Raw genomic sequence first — 25704 nt, 5'->3', positions numbered from 1 at the left:
CACATAGCCCTTATATTAAGCCCTCATTATGCCGGTCTTGTCCTTGTTTGTGAGCCCATGCATACAGGGCAGAACAATTCATACTTGTAGGTACAATTTGTCATGTACATTCAAATGCTGCACATCCATTTGTGACATGTAAAATATATTTATGTGTAAGAAAGGGAGACAGACAGACTTGTGAGTGTCTTATCTCATCTTCTCGTTATGTTGCTTCCAGTGTGATAACAAAGGCCATGTCTCCTGTCTGTCCAGCTATTGCCACAGAAATTTAGCAGCGCTTGGGCTTATGCATTGATAGTCATCAATGGTTATTCCATGATTTCTACTGTAAGCCTTGTGGTTGCATTGACTTAACTGTGTCTTACCATTGCAATTATCCTGGCTGTGAAAGCAGTAAACAACACCACACAATGCTTCAAAAGAAAGCATAAATAAAATAGTGTACTGCTGTACAACGGCATTTATTTCACCAGTCTTTCCAAGTTATCAATCATTAAAACCCACACAATAAAAGAGAATGCTGCAGTATAGAAAACAAAATAAAAACAATAAAAACACAGCCGTGAAGTTGAATTCAATAAAATCACTTGAAAGCTCAGACTCAGTTATGGTCAGGCTGGAGTTTAGCTGGAGGGAAAAACTTTGCTTTAAACTGCTGGGGCTGGGTGAAAAAGGTTGACTTGATGCTTGTGTGAAATATTTGTTTGGGCAGTGTCTCTGTGTGTGTGTGTGTGTGTGTGTGTGTGTGTGTGTGTGTGTGTGTGTGTGAGTGTGAGTGTGTTAGTGTGAGGGTATGGGTGTGTTTGTGAGTGGATGTTAACAGATGTCTGTATATGTAAGCCAAACAGCCCCTATCCTTAATTCCATGGTGGACTTGAACTTCCTCCCCTTTTGAAGTCTTGTTTTCCTTTAGTCTTTTAGGGCAGTTCTACTTCATTCTTTTTTGTTGACTGTTTATTGTTCTTAGACCATGCCTTTACAGTGTCACAAACTGGTTTAAAAGTAACAAAAAGGTGCCAGCACAAGGGATATAAGTAAAGGTACAAAGCCTATTAGGACTAAAGTTAACACAAAACAACAATGGCATATGCAAGTCAGCAATTCATGGATGTGTGTCATTTATGCTCTGGAGGTGTTGAAGATAATCTGATGCAGCAAGGTGGATGGAGAAGAGAGACAGTGAGTATGTGGGTCATCTTTTATAGTCTGGAAGACCCAGGTGAACTTTATCAGCTGACAACTCTCCCATGTTTCCTGCTGAGGTTGACCAGGAGATTCTCTGCCAGGACAGTGGACAGGGTTGTAGTCCTGGGTACTGCATTTTAATACTGAAAAAATGCATTCTAAATTGGTGCCAAATTTCGATACCTAGGCTTCATCTACACTAAAAAGAATAACTTTTGCTACTTTTGTGCTGGATTAGGGTTAGGGAGTTAGGGCATCTACCAGTTCGATAAAATCTCTTGGTTTCAGTAAATGTAAACCTTACAGTAGAATGCATAATTACACTCTTGTCCAATTAAGAGTTTTGTATGCTACAGTAACTGGAGCTTTCTTTGTGTTTGAGTAATACCTGTAATTGTAGCATCTAGCATTGGCTGCCATGTGATATGCTAGGGGAAAATCAGAAAATCGTTGCATCTAGCTGCAGCTTCCATTGGAGGCGTTTAGGGGACATAACAACAGAAAACAACCTGGATTACACTCTATCCCACTAGTATGTATGAAAGCTAAAGATTTGGACCATAATTTGTAATGTTATTTACTTTTTCTTAAAATGGATTTTTATCAAATTAGCATTAAAAAAAAGTATCATTGAGTAACCTGTAAACCTGTATCGAAATGGAGGTACCGGTAATGATATTGGAAGTTTTAGAAAGATATTAGGCCCTACAGGGGTGACACACTATTAAGCAGCATATTCGGCAACAACAGTTTATTTAAACAATTGTTTGGACAATAATCAAAGCCCGTTTATTTTCAATAATATGATAACATTTTTAAAATTTTCACCAGGGCTTGTGAGTCTTATCCCCTTTATGTCAGTGTGCAGGTTGGATCTGTTGTTGGACAGGGTCGTGGTGTGCTTTGCTTTCTGTCATAGTGTCTTTTAATGATACTACCAATAGGAGTTGTCACACATTTTTACATTGGGGCCATAATCTCATCTAGGCAACATAATTCATTCATTAGTTTTTATATTAGCTTTTATTTTTTTCTTGAGGGAGCACGTGTCCCTCAGGGAAGTTTCCCCATGTCACTTTACTTATTAAATAGATTTGTGGTATGTTTTTCATATTCAATATACTGATTGCTGCCCAAATGGGATATTCTCTAAGTCCCCAAATGTGTCAAGGCTGCAGCTGTGCGCTTGTTCAATGTCACCTCACACCAAACCTGACACTGTTGACTTTTCACCTTTGGAATAGTGAACTTTGACCTCTTGAGAAATGACCCTTGATCTTAACAGGTCCTAATGACACAGAGAGAATTGCTGGTGACAGGAGACAGATGGAAACTCACATACATGTAAAGGCAAACACACATGTGCTGGTGTGCAGACATTGAGACACACTAATAGAGTGGAAAGGTTTGTTATGCAGGCCTGAGGAGTGACAGGAGAACCACAGACACACACACACATACACGCACGCACACACACACACACACACACACACACACACACACACACACACACACACACACACACACACACACACACACACACACACACACACACACACACACACACACACACACAGAGCTCAGTTTACACAGGAAACTGCTGAGACATGCAGGTCATGTCTGTTTCCATGTTTATGGACCTTGCAGACATTCAAAGGCAGAAACACACTCAAACATCACTATGTGTAATCAGTTCTCTTTGTTCTGTGGACTGTTGGACAAAGTTTTGGGAAAGAGTGTATTGTCTGTTTGACAAAGTAGTACCTAGTTTTGTTTACCCAGAACCACAGGTCAACTTGACATTGTTTTATTACTGCAGTTTGAGAACATGTTTGCAACTCTGCACAAACTCCTGATGAACATGCATGAATACTGCACAAGCATACACCTTGCCTCCAGTAATTGAGTTTTCTGAAGGTTAAACTGGACACAAACTAATTTGTTTTGGCCTCCGAGGGCTTCCTTCTCTTAGAATAATGAGCCTCATAGTTTACCCTTTACTAAACCTCCCCAGTAGACCACAGATGGCCTTTCAATTACCAAGCTAAAACATGCAGAATGGCAATGCATAGTATTATCAATGAACTGCAAGAGGGACCGCATTCATATCTCCTCATGAGATAGCAGACAAGCCCACACACACACACACACACACACGCAAGCAAACACACACTTATTTATGGACATACTTAAGCATATATATACAGACAAATATGCAAGCATATGGCATGTGCACAAACACACACATAAGCACACACTTGTGCAGACACGCAGCACCAGATTACTTTGCTTATTTGCTCAGCAAGCAATCTTTCTTAGGGTCACCACTCCTCACCTCTACACTGCACCAATCCATAAATCCAGCCCCCTGGGACTCAGTCAAGCCAATGTATTTGTAGAATGATCTGAAGTTAGTTACTGTGCCACCGCCAATCCTTTAAAGTTTGGAATAAAATAATTGTGCTGCAGAGAAAGATCGGCTGTCAGGTTTTTGTTTCTTAAACTATCAACTCATATAAGTAACATCAGGTGATTGTTTTCTTTAGCTTTCCATGACAGAGGCCCCAAGTAATTTTCAAACTAAAAAAACTTGCATTTTACTCATTAAAATTAGCTCAAACAGGGTGAAAAGAGGAGAAGGACTAGAATGATTCCTGTCTGACTTTAACATCACACTGGACATGAGAAGCAGGGGATGAAACCACCAATCCTGCAATTAGTAGCTGACTTGAACTACCTGCTGAGCTGCAGCCACCCCCTGTGTAACAGAAATTTCTGTCTGATTTGAAGTTTTTCACAACAGTGGTCTTTAATATTCCCAGCTGCCGTATCTCATAAAAGCTCTCTGTAAACAGTCTTTTAACATTTATTTTTTTAAGATCAGTATATTTTCAGTGGAGAAACATTGTAGCTATTACTCATTAAAAAATAAAGAAAGTTGTAGAAAACGAAGAGGAAGAAAGTTGCGTGCTAAAGCGTTGGAATGTTAAAATGTTTATTTGTAACATGTTCTATGTGTCATTGGACATGGTGTATATTGTAGTGTTGGCAAAGAGCACCAAGGCTGAACATTGTGTGTGATTAAGATTTAGAGATATCTGTTTTTGTCATTTATTAAGTGACCAAATGTCACAAAATGGGATATTACATCATTTGGTCCAAGAAAAATTAAGTTTTAGACTCAAAAACCTTTCCAAACTTTATTCCTTATTGTAATTCATAAAATAACATATTTGAACTTGCTAATACAATATTTATAGACTATATGCTGGTAGATGGGGAAACAGATCATGACAGGAAATCTCTGTAGTCTTTACATCAGTGCGACAGCTAAATGTTACTTTTGGATGCTTTTTCTGTGAATTATTTGCCTAAATGTGTCTTTTATAAAAATAGACTCTTACTGTGATATGATGAGATGAAGAAGTTGTGAAAAGCTGTATGTATGCAAGTCCTACTGTTTAGGAATATATAATTCTCTATTGATATGCTAAAAAGACATTTGGGATTGAGGTTTTAAAGGCAGATATCCACCAGGGAGTTGTGGGCTAGCAGAGGGTAGCTGCATAATCAGCTCTACCATCAGCTAACTGATATTCTGCATAATAGAGATGGGATTTCTGGGTCAGTGTGTGTGTGTGTGTGTGTGCGTGTGTGCGTGTGCGCGTGCGCGTGTGTGTGTGTGTGTGTGTGTGTGGGAGTTTGTCCTTTTATCTGCATAGATGTGTGCATGTCTGTATGTGTCCTATCTGCATGTGTGTCATCCATGTCTTCATGTTTATCTGAGTGTATGCATGTGTGCGTCGGGGGCACTGACCTCTTTCCCCACAGGGAGGACAGTCCCGGTCTCATTAGGGAAGAGAGATGGAGGGTGAGACTGGGAGACAGATAGACAGGAAGGCAGAGAGGGAACAACAAAAAACTAGAAAATCAGAGGATGAGGAGAAAGAAAAACAGGGAGCAGCTGAGTAAGGGTAGCCATAGAATATATTAGAGGGTCAAAGGTCACTCATCCATTATCACAATGAGCAGGAAGGGCCATGGCAAAGGAGGTCATGGAAGTTTTCTGGCTCACACACACACACACACACACACACACACACACACACACACACACACACACACACACACACACACACACACACACACACACATCTCCCACTTCTCTCCATGGCATATATGTCACAATCCAGACTTGACTGGTTTAATTGAATTAAGAGTCAGTGCGTGTTTGAGGAAACAGAGGAAAGAGGGGGTGTGGGGCTGTATGGCTGAAGACTCTGTATATGTTCGTGTGTGTACAGAGAAAATCTGATTGTCAGGCTCCATATGTGTGTTTAAGTGCACCCAGAGCTCTGCCTGGATTTGTGTGTTTGTGTGTGGTCGTGTACTTCGGTGCATCTGCGTAGAACGTGTGGGTGTATACATATTGTGAGTATGGGGTTACTCAAAACTCAAGAGTCTTGATCCAGCATGCATGCCTTGTGATACAAAAGGCAGGTTAAAACTTATTTTAAGTTAAAATGAGGCACAGCTTTTTGTTTCCCCACATAGACAAAGGAAGTTTACACAAGAACAAAGAGAAAGAGAAGAGAGGAGGAACGAATCTATAGGAACAGCTTAAAGCCTGAGAAAAATCAAAGGGCAAAATGTAGCTCGGGTTGTCGCTCGTACTCGAGTCATTAAAGGATACTGAAATCAGACTCTGTTGGAGAAACAAAAAGGGATTGGGGGTGAGAGAGAGAAGGGGTTGAGTGATGGAGGATGTCATGATAATCTTCGGGAGGGGGGGGGGGGCAATAAAGTACAAAGCGACCACAACAGAAGGCCAAAACCTTGTGATCACAGAGTGGTGTGGTTTATCTGACAGGAGGTTCCTATACTTATTACAGCCATAATCTAAACTCCTCCTGTGTTCAAGTTACAGTATTTGGATTTACACATGCCTAAACGATCAGGATCTTTAACGATTCGTGGGAATCTGACTGATGTTTTTCCTCAAAAGCATGTCCTTAATGTCCCAATTGCTTAGTGTACATACTGTCACAATACTGTAAAATATCCTCTCATAGTCCTTTATATTTGGCGGAATTCACAGTGCTGAGCCAGAGACATCCACACTTGCCTGTTTGAATAGTTACATGCAGAAATCATGACGTTAGATCGCCGCAAATGTCATTCATAGATGTGCATTACCTCGAAGTAAAGTGAGAGATGAATGGCTTAAGGAGGAGAGAAAGATCGATGGGTATAGAGAGAAGAAAATGTGGAGAAACAGCCGGCGGGAAGCAGAGCATTGGACTGAGAAACAGACAGACAGCGAGGACAGAGATGGAGTGAGAGTCAGAGATGGAAAAAAAAAAAAAAAAGAGATGGAGAGAATTAAAGGAACCACAACAGAAGCCCAAAGCCCGCTAAGTCCCCCTTCTTCTTATGTTGGTTGGGGTGTGGTGCTAGGGATCTGGCACAACTTCCTACACTACAGCCCCTTTTTCTAAACATCTCATATATACACTCCGTCAGACACAAAGTCACAGCTAACCACATCACAACTTTGTGCATATGTCTGTGTGTGTGTGTGGATGTGTAACCACTCAGCTCAGCTGCTCCCAGGCTCACAGAAAGCATTCGCTGCCTGAGCGTGTCAGAACTGTCTCTTGATCTCATCTGTCTTTTTATTGCCTAATCCCTGTCTCTCTTCTTATTCCTCTCTTCCTCCTTATATACCCCCTCCCCCCACTCCCCTCTGCTTTTTTGTTGTTGTCCTTCATCTTTTCCCTTCACTCCCAACCATCCCTCTCCATATTTCTCTTTAGGATTTGAATATAATCTCAGCAGCTCTGGCAGCATTATTTTTTTCAATTCATGTCAATAAAGGTTGTCCCCTTTCCTGCTTTTCCCACACACCGTATCCGTCTTCTTCTCTGGGATTGATATCTGCCTGGAACACTGAACAAGCGCCAGTTTGCTATAGATGAGTTTCAGATAGTCGCCAACAGACCATATGGGTCATTCATCCACTATCCCAATGGGTTGAGAATGAGACTATGGCTCGCTCATGAATGTTTCATTCTGGTTTACATAACAGTGGCTCAGCTCTTTGGTGGCGCACACTGAATGTGTGATTACACAATTCTGTCTGTTCTGCTCACCCCCCTCTTACTCCCTGTCTGTCTGTCAGTCTCACTTTCTTCGTCCCTTTAAATCTGCCTCTCGTTTGCTTTCTGTTTAATTTCATGAAAATAACCATGTAATCGAGAAGCCATCATGCAGCATCCCCCACTCTCATTGTTCTTCAGTTTCAACTTGCCTTATTGGCATGACATGTTACATTTGTGTGGCCAAAGAATTCACAGAAGGAAATAGTCGATAACGGAAAATAGTCATACTTTGCACATGAAAATATGCCAAATAAACAGTAACTAAAGAGAGTCAAAAAGTTTAAGACCACCAAGTCAGCACAATTTTTGTATTTATTATGTTGATGTAACAGCAAATCTGTGTATAAATACATTGACATATGTACCTCACTTACAAAAATTAGACAAATTATAAGAAGAATGGTGAATTAAAGCAAAATTTCATACCAGAAATTCATTAGCTTGATAAGGGCATGGAAAGGGAAACCAAATTAAGAATCTATAGCCACACTTGCAGCTCTGTGAGACTGTGCAGAGACACAGCAGCTCTTTGACCTAAATGCTAATGTTAGTATGCTAATGTGCTGCCAGTGACAATGCCAGTATGGTGATGTCGAGCAGGTATCATGTTTACAGTATTTACTGTCTTAATTTAGGGTGTTAACATTGCAAATATTGGCTAATTGGCAAAAAATACACAAAGTGAAGCTAAGGTTGATGGGAATGTCATTGGTTTTGCATGACTTTGGTCATGAACGTGTACTAGAGGAGGAAAAGTTTTGACTCAATCGTGGCTTTAGATTAAAGATTTAGATTTCCAAAGTTATTGTAATTCATCTTGAGGGGGATATGAATGTTTATATCAACTTCCATTGTAATCTGTCCAATATCTGTAGATGCATTTCTCTCAGATTAAAGGATATCAACCTGATCAGGATACTAGAGGAACAGTCAGGGCAAATCATGTTGTCATAGTCTATCTTAAATGCCCTGTGAAAATAAATATAATTGCATGTGGCAACTACACTATGTTACACATAGCAGGGCCAAAATATACCATCTGTAATATGTCTTTTTCATGTTATAATCAATTGCTTTTTTAGATTTAGTCCTGAAATGCCACATTTTTGTGTTCCCTCAAGAAAACAGAAAGCATTTTCTACAAACGTCATGAAGCCTGGAGTAACTTTTTTTTTAAACTTAAGTCACATTTCATTTCTATCGTTTTTGAAAAGTGCATTGGAAACACTGTGTTTTCTTTCTCCATACTTTGATGTTGTGGAAGTAGAGTTGTGCGAACTGTTCTGCCTTTGGTCTTATGCTGTCCGTTTCAGAGGATCGGTATGTATGAGGTGATGTTGCATCTTTTACCTACAGTTAATAAAGTAGGAAAGAATATAGGTCTCCTAGTGGGCAGCTAGAAAGCTTCCTTTTGACATTTTGTCGGTTTAAATATTTAATGTTTAAACCTTCAATTCTCTTGCCTCAAACAAGCCTTTGCTATTAATGAAATTTACATCAGAATCGTTTGACTCTACAATTTAAACTTACATACATGAAAACAGCTTAAATTTCATTGAGTTTTCACACAAAATCTGCCTGTAATTAGTGTCTGATTCACAGGGGCAGCCGGAAATTAGACAATGAGTGAATAGAACTGTGTTGTGAAGGAGAATCAACTGTTCTACAGAATCATCTCCAATTCACATTAAATAAGAAACAGATGTTTTGTGAAACATTTCTGGAGGATGCTGCATGCGGGACCCAGTCCAAAGTCTGATAAAACAGTTCATATCTGTTCATAAACATCAATTCATTTCTTTGTCTTAATCGGACAACTCGAATTTCATTCAACTCTCCTTTCATGATCAAAGAGATGTGAATCCAGAATAGAATCTCTCACTCATTGTAAAGACATTATAGATCCGGCAGTGTGTCTGCTTTAATTTTAATTGCACTGAATGAGTACTCCATCAGTTGTGGTCCAACACCAGCTCCAAAAGCTGCTATTATGTTTTAGCTGTGGTGTTAAGTAAAGACACCGCTATGTATGAGTCAGGTCTTCATCGCCATTGAGCCGACTCGCTCCAACCACCCATAAACGTGAAAATAGTTAATGTGTTTCCATGCTGGTTCAAATGTCTATTTCTGCATCAGTTGTGGTTCCAACCTCAGTTCCTTTCCTTTAAACCAATACTGTGTATGAGTCAGGTTCTTTTAGCCATTTATAAGCGTGGTGCTGAGCAGACAGTCACCCATAAATGTCTGTCTCTGTGTCTATGATGCCAGATTTCTAACTGCTTGGGTTCTAAATGTCTCTTTAACCTGCCTCTGAATGTAGTTTTACTCTTTTCAGGATATATGGTCATCAAAAGATTTCAGGATTCATTTGATAGAAATGATTATCTCCATTATTTTATCTTTTTTATGAATTTCTCATTCTACTGTCTCCTTATCTCTCACTTTGTCAGTGTCTCTGACTTCATCTCTCTATGTGTTTGATAACTGTGTGAGTCAGGCCTTCTGGTATGTCTGGTTGACATTTTTCCTGTTTCTCTCCCTCATTCTTTGTCAGGTCCTCTTGGCCATATTGTAGACTGAGATGCTGACAGACGATGCCTATGAATGATGAATGATGACTGGAGGTCTGTCTGGTGCCAACAGAATGCATAATATAGCAATTTCAGTCCTCCTCACCAGAAACATGGTGCAGTTTCTGTATCATATTACCGGAAGATTTGCCCTCAGCAGGACAGCAAGACCACTTAAAGTGGAAATCAACTGCAAAACAGGAATGTTGTATCTACCTGGAATCCTAAATGAAGCAGCTCCATAAAGATTTGGCAGGTGAGTCCTGAAATAAATTGCAAAATTATCGAGGATGTACTCTGGATAATGTTTAAATTGTGATCATGTCAGAAGTTTTTTTTATTTTCTATGATTTTATTTCTAATAATCAGAATAGACAGGCTTACATCTTATTGTATTGTGGATTTTTAAATCCATCTAGTTGATTTATAAATGTTTTAGTGCTCAAAACACTATGGCTGCTTAAAATTAAGCTGAAGACCAGATTACAGAAAGCACCAAGCAATAATGTGCTTCTGTACCTAGGAAGAACATAATACCTACAGTTTTTCTGCCCATCATTTCACAATTTCCAATATGAAAATATTTTTTCTGTCGGTTTAGTTTTATGCGTCTGTGCCAGCAACAGCCTAAGCATTAAGGTTTGGGGTTGACCGTCTGTCCCATTCTCGTTCGCTTGGAGGGAATTACTTCAAAATAGGCATAAATGCTCATTTGAACTCAAGGATGAACTGATTACAATTTTGTGGTCAAAGGTGAAAAAACACATTCGTAGCTGTAACTCAAGAATTAATGCACTAATTCTGACAAAACTTTACACAAATATCTCGTACAATAAAATTAAGTCAAGACATTTTATATCCCAAAGGTCAACTTCAGTGTCACATTTTAATGTTCGGCAACAACTATTTTCTGGCCGTAACTCAGTAATAGAAGGGGAGACTGTGACACTAATCCTGGGTCTCCACCTTGAAACTGTGTTGATTGCATAGATCTTCTGTGCTGCCGGGTTGAAGATGTATGTGAAGCATACAAGTTTTAGAATTTGTGTCTTCTTTGCAGCAGCATGTATATTAACATATATTATAAGTCCGGTTAAAAATGGTTGTCAACTGCAACTTGACTGCTGGCGAAGGCAAACAATATTCTAATTCATGAGGGCTTAGTTTTTTTTTTAAAGTTTTTAAAAAAAATCTTTCACAAAGAATGTGGGTGCATGTGTTTCAGTATACAGTATGTGTGTGCATGATGTGGAGTGGGTGAACACAGAAATGTATACAGCATACAGACATATTTACACCCCTGCAATGTCTGCATCTGTGTGTGAGTATCTGAGTGTGTGGGCCTGTAGCTGGGATGCACAGGCATGTTGCTGTGCATGTGTGTGTCTGCCTGCAGATCCATGTGCAGTCATTATGCTGGTGTGTGTGTGTGTGTGTATGCGTGTGTGTTCCTAGTATGTAGGTCACCAGTATATTCCTGATGAAGTCTAGTCCTCTGGAGAACTCTACAGATATGAGGGCCTAAATTAGACACTATTATCAGTGTGTGTGTGTGTGTGTGTGTGTGTGTGTGTGTGTGTGTGTGTGTGTGTGTGTGTGTGTGTGTGTGTGTGTGTGTGTGTGTGTGTGTGTGTGTGTGTGAGAGAGAGAGAGAGAGAGAGAGAGAGAGAGAGAGAGAGAGAGAGAGAGACACCATTATCAGACAAGAGCCTCACAGGCATGTGTTTTCAATTTCGTGCACATGCATGCTTTTACATGTAAGAGCCACATCATGAGTGTGTTTGTCCGTCTGTGTGCGTAGGTGTTAAATTGCATGCTATTTCCAACATAATGTATTTATGCATGTGAGTGAAAATGACACGCGGGTATCATCTGACAGGCTTGTTGCCTGTTACCACTGACCTGGGACTGTAAACCTCAGCCCTCAATTTTAATGACTGTTGGCTCGAAAAGCCTGTCCATATTGCAACATTACCAAGCCAAACTGCTAATAAGCCTCAAGCACCACTCCAAGAAAACTACCCGGCCATTGGAACCACAGTGCCATGTGTTCAGGTAAAAATGCAAGAAACACATTTAACATCCAGAAGAAGTGTATTTGAAGCAGTGATAATAAGGAAGGCTAATTTTATAATGTGGAAAATGTACTAAATTTCATTTTTCTTGCTTAGAATAGAAATAAAATGTTTTATTTTTGGAAACTGGGTGTCAAACGCTTACAAATGGTCCCATGGATAGCTGTTATACGTATGTCATGCAATCACTGTTAAAGAATCAAGGGCAAAGATAATTAGGTTTTCCTTTAAGCATACAGAGTTACACATTTAATGTCACTTCTCAGATAAAAAAAAAAAAGAAGAAGTCTTTTTTCATAGCAGCTGATCTCAAGGAGTTTATTGAAACATTAGTATAATCCCCCTTCATTTCAAAATGTCTACATTTCCAGGCAGCCTTCTGTCTGTAAGTCACAGGGACAATACCACATGCAGTCAATCTGTCAAACCAATTCGGAATTTTGCCAGAGCTCAGCCCAAAAGTTATATTCAACCTGAGAAAGATGAATGAGAGTGAGAATGTCTACCTTTGAAAAGCTTCATGCTTTGACCAAATCATATGCTGTCACTCCTAAGCTTTAGAAGGCCTGCACTTTTCATCAAAGCCCTTGATGGCTACCTTTCACAGTACTGTCGAATACACCCTCAAAAGCTTCCCTCCCTCCTTTCCTCCCATCCCCTCCCAAATCTCTTTCTTCTTCCCTCCAATGTCTGCTACCCCTCTTCCCAGCCTCTGCCCCCCCCCCCCCGCGCCTCAATCCTTCCATTCCCCTTGTCCTTAATCCTACCACCCCTCCCTCCCTTCCCTCCTCAATCAAACCTTCAAATCCCTCCAGGTTTTTATTTTTCTCTGTGTCTGTGTGACTTCAGTACTGTCAAGGTAGATGAAACAAGAGAAATTCAGATTCATCACAGTCATAACCTGCCATGATAATAATCCACTACTATTCTTCCCTTGTGGCAGCAGACCGATGTTACTAGCCTTTTAGGGGGTTTATTTGCATATTTGTTTCCCCTTTGTTTCTTTTGATGAATTATTTACTGTGTAGTGAAATGACAGCGGAGATCAGTGATGATTGCTGTCGCGGGTGGATGAGTGCCTTTTCTCCTCTTTGTAATTGTTCCCCCGTTTTCCTGATTTTCAATCAAGTTTTTCACTCATGTTTCCCGGCGACAACAGACAAAAAAAAAAAAAAAACGCAAATATTTTAGCATTGCTGGTGGAACCTTTCCGCTGTCTAGCGGGAATGCAGCTTCCTTTGTTGTCGTAGTGATTACAGAGTAGGAAAAAACAGCAACAAGAAGAGGAAAAAAGGGATGGAGGAGAGATCAAATGGAAAAATACTGTAAATACAAATGTGCTTGGAGGGCCACCTCACAGCTCCCACATACAGGACAAGAGAGTCAAAACACACATTTCCTGGTCTCTATCATCCATCCATTATCGAGACTTGATTAGAATAAGATAGACTAGTAACAATAGGTGTGATCCTTAAATTTGAACACAAAGTCAAATTGAGCCGCTCGGAGCTTAGACCACACATGTATTTGCAAGCAAAATAATGTCTTTAGAGTTGTAATCACAGTGAGTTGTGTGCACATAGATGCCTTGATTGTGAGCCTCAGAAACAGCGTTCACAGTGTGCATCAGTGATCTACCACACATAGACACATTTATACATACACAACGCACACTGCCACCCTGTCCCTGTATTGCCCCATCCAAGAATAACAATGCATAATTCATGTCCCAAAGTCTTGTCTGCAGACAAAAGTCAGCGTTTGCATTTATTATTTATTGAAAACAGCTCACATGATGAATCCTTTAACAAACAGACTAAGCACTGTACCTATTTCTTTTTTTTTTTCTTGTGCTGTTTGTGTTTTGGCATTGATTTAAGTGGGCTCATTAGCCGATATGAGGATGTAAGGAGAGGAGAGCAATGGCAGGCGAGAGAGGGAGAGATATACAGTGGGGGAGTGAGAATGGGGGAGTATGAGAGGAAATGAGGCCAAAGGATAAAGGGATCATTTTCGTAAAGGTATGAATTAATGAGAGGCTTGTGTGTCGCAAGCTAATTAATTTAACAATGAAATGCTTTGGGGACTAAGTTCAAACTTTTAGGACTTCTTCACATTCATAGAGTAAAAGTTTTCTCTCGCTTCCCTTAACGACACTGCAAAGCCAGGATGTAACAGATTTGTGTCAATGCACGATGATGCAATGTTTTTGCATGCTTGTTGCAGTGCTACACTCCAGTATAATTAGTGCAAGCAAACACTCATACACGCTCCAATGTCATTGTTACACTTGCTGTGCGGACAGTTTACCTTGAGGAGCAATTTATCGTAGAGTGAAGTAAGCATTTGCCATCCTATGCTAATGCAGTCATCATTTATTCCACAGTACTTAAATTTGTTCTTTTTCTTCTACTCCACCCTTTCACCATCTTTCATTCATCTAAGGCATGAGGTATTATCTTTACGGAGCATTTTTATATTCAGTCTCCCCTTAGATGGGTGGAGACACACACACACACACACACACACACACACACACACACACACACACACACACACACACACACACACACACACACACACACACACACACACACACACACACACACACACACACACACATAGTCATTTTTGTTAAGTAAAAAAAAAAAATCAAATCTGGTCTAGCAAAGGTTGAATAATTGATGCGTTATGTTAAAAAAAGGAATGAAATAATCATAGCCTGTTGGATGTTGGAGGAACATCAAACCCAGAGTTGGAGCTTGGCAGACTGGGCTGAGCAGGGTAGGGGCCTTGTGTATTTGGGACAACTGCCCTGTGAAATAATAATGAATGGCAAAGAGTTGGGAGATTAGGAGATTTTTGTTCTGCACTGTACCTGACACTTTGTGCATGCCCACCCATGTTTTTAGACAGTGTGACCAGGGTACATCTATTCTGCATTGATACAAAAAGATGAACTGGAAATGGTTTTTGGTTCAATGTTTTGGGGAAACGTTCCAGTAGGCCTGCAAAAAAAACAAAAAAAATGTGAACATGCTGCTGCAGAAAGTGACGCAAGGTTCACAAGAAGTGTGGATCCAATGGGAAGATGTTCTTGTGACTCCACAAACAAAGCATCACAGGGATGCAGTAACAAATGCTTCATTTTCAATTAAATAATCTTTTAATTTTGTTTCTTAAGGTTTGTTATGTCCACACAAAATTCAGGTTTTAAGAGATGTTAGTTTGTTTACTCCTACTTACCAAAATGATAATTAACAACTGTCCTTTTTGTCATCTGCTGTCAAATTCACCAGGCCTAACTAAATCATATTCATAGTGTTATGTTCAAAACACACACTTTTCTTGGTAAATGGTTTATGATAAACTATTAGCATTTAGCTTCACTGTTCTATAATCTTATGGCGGTTCTGAATGAAATAATATCTGCTTGTTTGCCACAGTGGGCCTAGTTTCCATTGCTATAAAAGTCAGCTATGAATATATACATACTGTATATCTCTTTATAGATGCACACACATACTGTACACACACACACACACACACACACACACACACACACACACACACACACACACACACACACACACACAATGCATCATTGCTTCAAATGCAGATAAACTGTTTTTATGTTCAGGACCCCCTTTTAAGATTGTCCCTATTTGGAATGCAACAATTGTCCGTGATGAACGTTTTCATTCCAAGCTCCAGTGAGACGTGTGCAGCCGTGCATCTCTGGCCAATATCGTTCCATGATTGTACGCAGGCTGTGCAGTATAGATTTTGCCATAGAGCAGCAGAGGGATATAAATGTTTACTATTATTACTGTCTCAGTTTTACATTCGTTATCTGCATTTTTGCCCACGAGTTCCGCTTTGCTTTCAATGAATGATCTCGGGATGAGATGCGTCGGGGTCAAGAGGTGCATTTGTCCTCTCTTCTGGGGACGCCGTGTGAGCATCATGCTGTGTTGTGGCACAAATCACTTGCAAATAGCAGCATTTTGTCTGTGGTCCCTACCAAACCCTTCCCTCCATCCCAATTCTGTGCCCTCCAACTGGTCAAACAGTGTTCGACTCAAGGGGCTTATTTCATTAATTCACTGTTTCCTCTGTTACAGCCCCCCTTCATTGTAGTCCACATTGCAAGACGACCACCTCACAGGGATTTTCCTCTTCACCAGGTAACCACAAAGAGTAAAAAAAAACACATTATCCACATGTACGGCACCCTGCTCCTCCCACACACGCAAGCTTTTGGTGCTATTTAATGCTGACCACCAGCGCAGCAGGAAACACACAAGCACACGCACACACTGCATATTATCTTTATGAGGTGTTATACACCAGTGACCACCAACACAGGGTCTCAGTGTTCTCTAATCCACACTCAGGCTGAAAAGACTGCTCCATGCAATAGAGGGATTACACTGTTGGATTAATGAGAGTTTTAATTTGAGCCACTGTAAGAGCCCTTGATAAGAAAGAATAGGTGCTGGAAAGAATACTACTGCTCCTATATGATATGAAATGTGGTAACACTTCACATTGTATCTACTGCGTTTATTTGAATGACACACACCCTCTGTATGTGTTTCAGTCACAAGTTTGTCTAACTAAAGAAGAGTCCACAGAAGACTGAAACCTACTCTTACCATTCCAAATACTACAGATATTAGCACACATACATCATAATGGTATTATTATTATCTCAGAAGTTGCTACTTTTATTACTGTAGCACTGAGGAAAATGCCATGTAAAGTCACTGATCACTTGGCTTGTTAACTGCATGTGCACTGAACATGGTTGCAAGTAATCATAGACATTTAAAGTAATTGATGAAAGATGGCGAAATACATTGATTTGAACATTTTAGTAATGTGTAAAAAAAATAAATAATGCTTTTAGTTGTCTGTTCTTTAATTGAATAAACAACAGCTCACAAACAAACATGGCAGACTGGCTCCTAAAACACCCAACATGGAGCATGCCACTCTATATTACTGCTAAATAGTAGTTTTATTTTCTCAATGGTCATCAAAACTAAGACATTTTAACTCACGACAATGTGAGTTAAAATGTAAGAAGTTTAAGCCAAATGACATACCAATTTCTAATTTGTTCGTTACATAAATGTGTACAGACACACATACACATATCCTCAGTGTGACACATGAACAGGTCTGCGACAGAGAAAGACAAAAAGGGAAGAGGCCCACAGTCAGGCAAAGAAAAAGACAGCGAATAAAAGAGCTTTTGCAGCAAAGTGAAGAAAACTTGATGAATGGGTGAATGCCTGGATACAGGGAGGGAGTGGAAAGGAGCGCTGTTTACCATTCCTGCAGTCAACAATAAAATCGTGGATTTAAGCATAAACACTGGTAAACAAATCCAGGCTTACAGAATAATATTGTGTATTTACTACAGTCATTCTTCACCCTTTCTTGTCCCTTTATTCTCCTTCTGTCCTACCAGTAAATTACATATGCTTCTTTATATTAGAGGGTATAGATGGATCTGTAAAAGTACTGGGTAGAAAGAAAGAAGAAGACTGTTAGACTGTTATCAGACTATTGAATAGGCAGTCATCATCACACAACTGTCCCAAATATAGGGGTTAGCAGGGACATACTAAACTGGTAGGTCACTATCAACGGCATATATGACCATTGCACAGTACCAGTGACAGGTGATCTTTGTTGTCATGGTAACGCTAATAAGCACATAGCTAATGTTGCGACACGGTCTCCATTAGATTAGGTTTTGGCACCAAAACATCAGATTTAGAAAAAGACCACGATGGTTAAAATAAATGAATTACTTGGGCAAGATATTTGTACACGTCACGTAAGTCAAATGCTTTACCTTTTATAACGTATAATAAGTCGACGTTGACCCGTGATTTCACATGGGACATGGACAGCAGTATCCTGGGTGAACAGTCCTGGGTTTGTACCATCCAACAACCCCTGAACTCATCTTTCTCATTTTCTCAAGCTTTATACTAACATCATCTTACTTCCGCCTTTGTTCCTGCCATAATTAGTATGATCACTAGAGGGTGCAATAAATGTAACTTTCTGGGCTACTAGTTGGTGCAGTTTAACAAGTCTGAACATTGGATCAATTAAATAATTGTGCGATAACAGCCTCCTGAAACTATTAGTCAGGGAAAGAGAATACAAAAAACGAATTCTGCAAAATCTCAGTAGTTGTTGATGCATTTAAAACCACAACACTAAACTGAATAGCTTTCTGAAACTGCCGGTTGGAATTTTAATCATTCACATTCCTTAAAGTCAAAACTGGAAATTCAACAAATGTCTGAAATAACACAGAGGAATCTGAAACCTGATTGTTATACCTTTCTGTATCATATGCAAATATAGGAGAATTATTTAAATTTCATAACTGATATTAAATAACAACACCTGTATCATCTGCTTTTGGCTCTACTCCAGTGTTATTGTGTTTAAACAGAGAATCACTGCTGAATTTCACAGGAAGTTCAGACTGTATGCATTTGAACAGGTAAACTTTTTTTTGCTCGTCAGGATCTTTGCTTCAGCACATTAAATTCAAACTAAAATAATGGATACAAAATAAAAACAACAATCCTTGGCTTTAATTTGAGGGTCATGTGAGGTATATAAGATTTATGATGAGGTTTGTGTTTGCATTGAAAGAACTATGAGTGTGATATAGCCATACTTCAAGGGTTTAAAAGAAAATGGACACTTTTAAAGCTGCTTTTAATGTTTGATTGATATTTTTTTTTACTGTTATCAGTGGATTTTAATGTGATTGTTGTGTGAGTTATATTTTTGAATGTGTTATTTTAACTTGTAAAGTCTTTTTGAGTATTGAAAAGCGCAATACAAATAAAGTCTATTATTATTAATATTATTAACTACTAAATTATTTTTGGGCTGCTCTTTGTCATTCATGCAGAAAAGAGCAAACACATTGCTCAGAGTTAGTTTAGAGTTGTAATTTAAATAGAAGTGGAAATGTCTGTCAATGGGCGGCACGGTGGTGCAGTAGTTAGCATTGTCGCCTGACAGCAAAAAGGTTCGGGGTTCGAATCTGGGCCTGGGCCTTTCTGTGCAGAGTTTGCATGTTCTCCATGTGCCTGCGTGGGTTCTCTCCGGGTACTCCAGCTTCCTCCCACCATCCAAAAACATGCACCTCAAATTGCCCTTAGGTGTGAATGATCTTTGTTTCCATCTGTCTCTACATGTTGGCCATGTGATGGACTGGCGACCTGTCCAGGGTGTACCCTGCCTTCGCCCAATTTGAGCTGGGATAGGCTCCAGCCCCCCCTCCCCCGTGACCCTGTTCAGGATAAAGCGGGTATAGATAATGGATGGATGGATGTCTGTCAATATGATTAGTCAAGAGGTGACCTTGCGAAAGAAGAGAAGAACGATAGAAGGTTGGAAGAAGATGACAATGAGGCTCAAGCGAAGCAAAACTCTGAGCAGTATCAAACATGGAACATGGCATTTACTGATAAGTTCCCTGCTGACACAAGTTGGTTGGAAGTTTCTGGAGTGGCTAAGTCAAGACTATTGAATAGGCTGTTCACCAATATATGGGCCAGTAGGGGCCTACTAAACCTACTGGTCAGTTCAGGAGGCTGTTATTAGCAACATATATTGCCATCAGAGAGTGCCAGCGATAAGTGCAATCATCCTTTGTCATTATGGTAACAATAATAGCCACATGGTTATGGTCGTGACATGGTAGCAGTTTGGTTAGATTTAGGAAAATGGGTCACAGTAAGTATGTTACTTACCTTTGTCATGTACATACAAGTAAGTAAGTAACATTACATACATTATGTTACTTGTTGTGAGTTAACATCAGCTAATGTACATTTTCACATGGAACATGAACGGTTGCAACTTCTGCAGTATGCCCAATATGTTCAGGAAGCCTGTACTAAGTCGTAGATTTGGGACAGATGTGTGATGATAACTTCCTATTTAGCTGTATGATAAAAGTTATATTGGGGAGACTGAGCTGCATTCAGCTTCACTACTATTACTACTACTATTACTACTACTACTACTACTACTACTTGACCCGACTAGACTGACCGGAGAGAGACAACAAAAGAGCTGAAGGTGGCTGCAATGAAAACCTGGGAAAACATCACCAGGGAAGATACAAAGCATGGACTGATGTGTCAAAGACTTCAGGCACTCACTGACTGCAAAGGAAGTTCCAATATTAAATATGTTTGTCCAATTACTTTTGAACCCCTAGACTTTGACAGAATTTGTTAAAATGGCTATATCCCCAACACAGTTTTGTTTTAGACTGAAATGAAACTAATTGTTTCCACATGTGACATCTTTCAGTGGCTAGAAATGATGCCCAAATAATAAGCCTGGACATGGTGGATATACATCAATATACGTGTTAAATAAACAACAGAATGGCAGGAGAATGTAATGTGAAAGGCAAAATGGAATATCTTTTTCGCCTAAAATTGCCTTTCATGCTCAGACGTACATTTGAATTGAATATACAGTAGCTGCTAAAATTGTAATGTTTTAAGAACTGAATTGGGGCGTGCTTCAAAATCAGCAAATTGGGACACCCTTGTTGATATGGAGATGCTTTTGGCAAGGAAAATGGCACGCCTCATATATTATGCTAAAAAAATACACATTTGAGGGAAAAGTCTGATACTGTAAGCAGGAAATTGGGGGGAAATTGGCACATTCTCCCAGCTTAAGTTAATTGTGCTCATGCTATTGTCAGGGCGTTACGGGGTGACAGACAGATGGGTGAGGGCTGACACATGTTTTTGGAGGAGTTTAAAATTCAAATGCTCCTCATGTGTGAATACAGACACCTGGGGTAATCAACTGGCTGTGTGTATGTGGTGTGAGTGGCGTGCAGCACCGTATTTACCCATAAGCCTCTCTGTCCCTGCCTGTCTTTCTGTCAGGGTCTCTGCTTGCTTTCTGGTGTCAGGTACACTGTCATGTTTGCTGAGTGATTAAGAATCATTCTGGTAGAAAAAAAAATAAACAGAGTGTTGCTACATTTTCATAAAAAGAGGTTTAAAATATGGAGGCAAGGAATTTATTTCTGTTTGAGCTCCTGGGTATGGTTGATCTTAGTGCTATTAAAAATTCATTCATTGGTAATACCCTCCCACTCGTCCTTCTCCATCTCCCTTCCCCTGTCTCCATCTGTAAAATGCTCATTTTCTCAATGGTATCTCTGTTTCTTTGTGTCAGTTCACTTCATTTTATTGGCATGGGGTGTGATTCACTGTCTCTATCTCTCTTTGTTCACTTTGTCTCTCCTTTCATTCTGTGTATCCATCCCTCTCCCGCTTCTCTCTTCAAAAATCTGGCATGAAACCCAGACAGAAGAGCGCCTGCTGTTTTTTCTGACACGCTCTTCCTCTCTTAAATCAAAACCAACTGAGGCGAAATCAGGTTATTACCTTAGCTGTGTTTCTTCTCTCCCCCTCTCACCCGCTCTTCCATTTTTGCTCAAGGTCTATGAAATTTTACACTTTACAAAGAAAGGGCAGTCGCACAGTCAGACGAAGGGGCGCAAGCTGAATTTGAAAGGGGGATTGCTGCATAAATAAAGCTGAAAAAATAAATACTAACGTGTGAGATGGATATCTGAAAGGGTCTGATGATGTGTGTGTGTGTGTGTGTGTGTGTGTGTGTGTGTGTGTGTGTGTGTGTGTGTGTGTGTGTGTGTGTGTGTGTGTGTGTGTGTGTGTGTGTGTGTGTGTGTGTGTGTGTTTTTGTCCATATGCTGCCTTCAAACGTTAACCTTACACTTGCCCTCACGCACACAGTCCCAACATAAAGGGGGGTGTTGCCCGGTTTGTTGTGGTCAAATATTTGTGAATTTTGCACTGCCTTTCATCCAAGTAGAAAAATATACATAGTCCACAACGTTTATCACTGTGTGATCTTAGAAAGAGGGAGCTTCATATGGTCTGCAAATGAAACAACTTTTGTATGTAGGGTAGAGACAAGGGATAAGCTTGGAAAGAGATGGAGAAGTGGACCGGCAGGGAATTAGAAGAAATATTTGATAAACAACCCCAAATAACTTCAAATAACTTCTCTAAGAGAAAGAGGGAGAGAGAGATGGCATGGAAGAGATGGAAGATGAAAGAGATACAGAAAGAGGACCTAACATTCAGCAAAGGTGAGCAACCTGGGATGGAAAGGAAGAAAAAGCGATTTCAAAAAGTCTGCACTGAAGTGATAGATTGATGGATGGAAAGAGATGAAAGAAGTTATGATAAATAGGACGGGGTAAAGAGTTGAAGGAGAGTAGTCGAAAAAAGCAAGAGCGGTCAGTAAACAGCATGGTACAGAGTCAAGCAGACATAAACAAGCGCCGCTAAAGATGGATGATAGAGATGGAGGAATGGCTGTATCAATGATGGATGATCAGTGATGAAGACAGATGAACGGATGATTGGAGGAGAAGAGAGGGAGGTAGAGGTTGTAAACAAGTCTGAATAACCTCATAAGACAGGCAAATCCATGGGAGGTAGGATGGATGGTAAGTTGTTATGCAAAAGATAAAAGAAAGTCAGAATGAAGTAACCTCTTAGCAACCTTGAGAAAGGATTGAATGGAAAAAAACAAGTTGAGTGAGGGAGAAAAAAAAACTAACACTGATTATAGATATCAAGAACATATGAAAGGATGGAGGTTGTAGAGGGGGAATAAGCAAGGACTTCTTAAGAAATATAAACAAAAATTTAAAAAAAAAGATACATAGAAGTTTATCCAAAATGCAGATAAAATGCTGTCATCCAATAAACATGATTAGAGCTTTTCACTAAGGCTACTAGGCCAGGTTAATTATGATAATTTTTTTGTCAAGATTTTATGTCGCACATTAAATAGGAGTGTGTCTGTGTGTACTTGTGTTCGACTGCGTGTCTTTTTATGTTGCTACAAGGCCCCTGTGATGAGTCATACTGACACTGCCAGCGACAGCTCCACAACATTATAACAAGACAAGCGGTTGACACAACAGACCTAATGAACACGCCCAACCTCGCTTAGAAAATAAAAAAAAAGGCAACATGACGTTAAACTGAAATAGATTGTTTTCCTTCTCATTCCTTTTCACAGCGCAACAGATAAATCATCTTTGTAGAGACGGATACTTCTACTTCTACTTTAACTTAAATTAGACTATGATGAATCCAATTGCAATATTTGTGAAGCCTTGTCTTGCATGCAATGGGGAAGTTCCTTTCCAGACCAATTGACTTGATATGCCTTTGAACTGGAGGAAACCGAAACACCTGGTAAGCCTCAGAAATATGGGGAAAAAGGCTCCAAAAAAAGCTCCAGTTGACCCCGGGCTCAAGATCAAACCAGTAAGATTTGCTTTGAATGGACAGACCTCTGAGCCACTGCACTACCTCTAGCATTTCAGTCATAGAACCAATACGCTGATAGTAGTATTAGCCGTGTTTTCCATAGGTCTTGTTGAGGCGGTTATTAAAAAGTCACTTACAGCTAATGTTTCAAGAACATGTCACATCAAACTGCTGCATTGCATAGTGTATACTGTAGGTCTACTGTATACATAATTCAGTAAAATAAAAACAGATTCCAAATTGTTTAATGGCCAATTCTTCAGTAACATTCTCACTTTGAAACAACTCTGTTTAACTTTAATATTTGTTTTACATATGTGATTTAAAACCTGCACAAATCTTAGTCTGGGTTTGATGAATGCAATTAATTCATGACTTTTCCAAACGACCTCAATTCCTCAGTGGTGGGGACTGAACAAGACTGCTTATTCATCCCAGTAGCATATCCTCTCTCTCTCTCACCTGTGCAAATTACAGTGTGTAAACAGACTGGATCACACTAGCTTCATGTGGTTAGCCACTTCCCTAGCTGGGACAGGCTCTACTCAGGAGAAATAAACCATTTCCTGTTCACTAAGGGAAAGATATGCCCAACTGTAACATACTGTAATTATTTCCAGATGGTGGGTGGATTTTATCTTGTTGGAGAATGTAGAGCACTCAACAGGACACATGTTCAGTAAGGCACAGTTCCTTAAACACAAGCTTTTGTTGGTTTATTTATTTTAAACACGGTAAAGTAGTATCTCAACAAAACCAACATATTAAAGAGTTGAATAGAAACATTAGACAACAAGCGTAAGATTTCCAGTGCCATGTAAGAAATGAGTAATTATTTGATGTAATAAAAACCAGTGGTAAAAAGAAAAAGTCTATAGCCTTGATTTAAAAGAACAGAGAGCTGCAGCAAACCTGCAGTCTTCTGGGAGTTTATTCCAGACGGATTCAGCAAAAAAACATAATACTACTATATGTTTTGATGAACTAAGGGTTCATAAATCTAATACCAGATCAGAAAAATATATTGGTCCGAAAAAATGCAGTGCTATATAAGCTACAGCAGGTCTGAGAAATGCAGTGATAAGATCCACTGTTTTAGTCTGAATCAGCAGCAGCTGTTTGAAAAACTTTTTAGGGAGACCTGTAAACACAGCATTAAAGTAGTTGACTGAAGATAAACTCACGGACAAATTTTTCAAAATCCTGCTGAGACATGAATTCATTAATCCTCGATATTTTCTTAAGGTTATAGTAGGCTGACTTTGGAGTTGTCTGTAAAATTCAGGTCAGAGCCAGTGACTAAAGATTTCGAGGTTTTGTGGCTTCTAATTTTACTGAGCACTGACACTAAATTGCTCTTCTTTGTGTCCCAAAACAATTACTTTAGATTTATCTTTATTTAATTGAAGAAAATTGTTGAACATCCAATCAATGATTTGCTCAAAGCACTCACTCTAGACGTGTATGGGATTATATTCCCCTGGTAAAATGGTTATGTAAATTTGTGTATCATCTGCATATTGTAGCATATCTTGTTGTTTTTCATAATCTGACCTAGTGGGAGCAAATAAAGGTTAAACAGACGAGGCCCCAGAATGGGGCAAAGGGGAACGCCACATGTAATTACTTATAGACACAAAATAGTCCCTGTCTTTGTGGAAGTATTAAAATCAGTTTAGTATTGTGCCAGAGTCCCACCTCGTTTTCCAACTGGTTTTGTAATACATTGACGCCAGCTGTGTCCAATGCAGCAATGACATCCGGTAACACATATACTGAAATCTGCTACTTTCTGTGTGTAAGTTATTGAGGACCTTAACAAGAGCAGTTTTAATATTGTGGTGTGGTCAAAATACAACATTTCAAAACAGATCAAAACAGTGTGTGGTACCTTCATTTTTTTTTTTATTATACTTAACATGTCACCTTAACAGTAATCTAATTATCAACGTCTCAGGATCGGCTTAAAGTGACATTAAACGTGACTCAATCTGTTATATTTCCTTGGTGTATTGTAAGGTGCCAAGGGCAGCTCCTTGTCTTGTGAATATGTAAGCTCTCTATTACTGAATGAGCAAATCTGTGTCACTACAAGTGAGGGCTGAATACAAAGCTTGAGTCAGTAAGAAAAAAGAGCATTCTGCATTCCAGCTAAGGAATGCTTTATTCATGCACTTTATTATATACCATCTCTCAAAGAGAGAATACTTGAAATATATAAAATCATCCAGCCTCTTCTACAGATCATCATAATTTGGAAATGTGGTAATTTGGTTTTAAACATTGAACAGAAGCTGCTTTGGATGAAGTA

The 25704-nt window shown here is 39.5% G+C and overlaps 1 long non-coding RNA gene across 1 annotated transcript in view; it reads left to right on the top strand.

The window, feature by feature from the left end:
- The window catches only part of LOC138617887 (uncharacterized), a 110186-nt gene that overhangs the window by 70310 nt on the left and 14172 nt on the right, over nucleotides 1-25704 (top strand). The window contains exons 4-5 of the long non-coding RNA XR_011310685.1: nucleotides 9904-10175; nucleotides 16119-16181. This is a non-coding gene — a long non-coding RNA (uncharacterized lncRNA). The remainder of the gene's footprint in view (nucleotides 1-9903; nucleotides 10176-16118; nucleotides 16182-25704) is intronic.

This window comes from Brachyistius frenatus, unplaced genomic scaffold (assembly GCF_029030835.1).
Source record: "Brachyistius frenatus isolate BFR_SWC_R1_liver_20210118 unplaced genomic scaffold, ASM2903083v1 Contig_14, whole genome shotgun sequence".
NCBI lineage: Eukaryota > Metazoa > Chordata > Actinopteri > Embiotocidae > Brachyistius > Brachyistius frenatus.
Note: the sequence above shows the minus strand (reverse complement) of the source record. Positions and strands in the feature narration are given on the sequence as shown.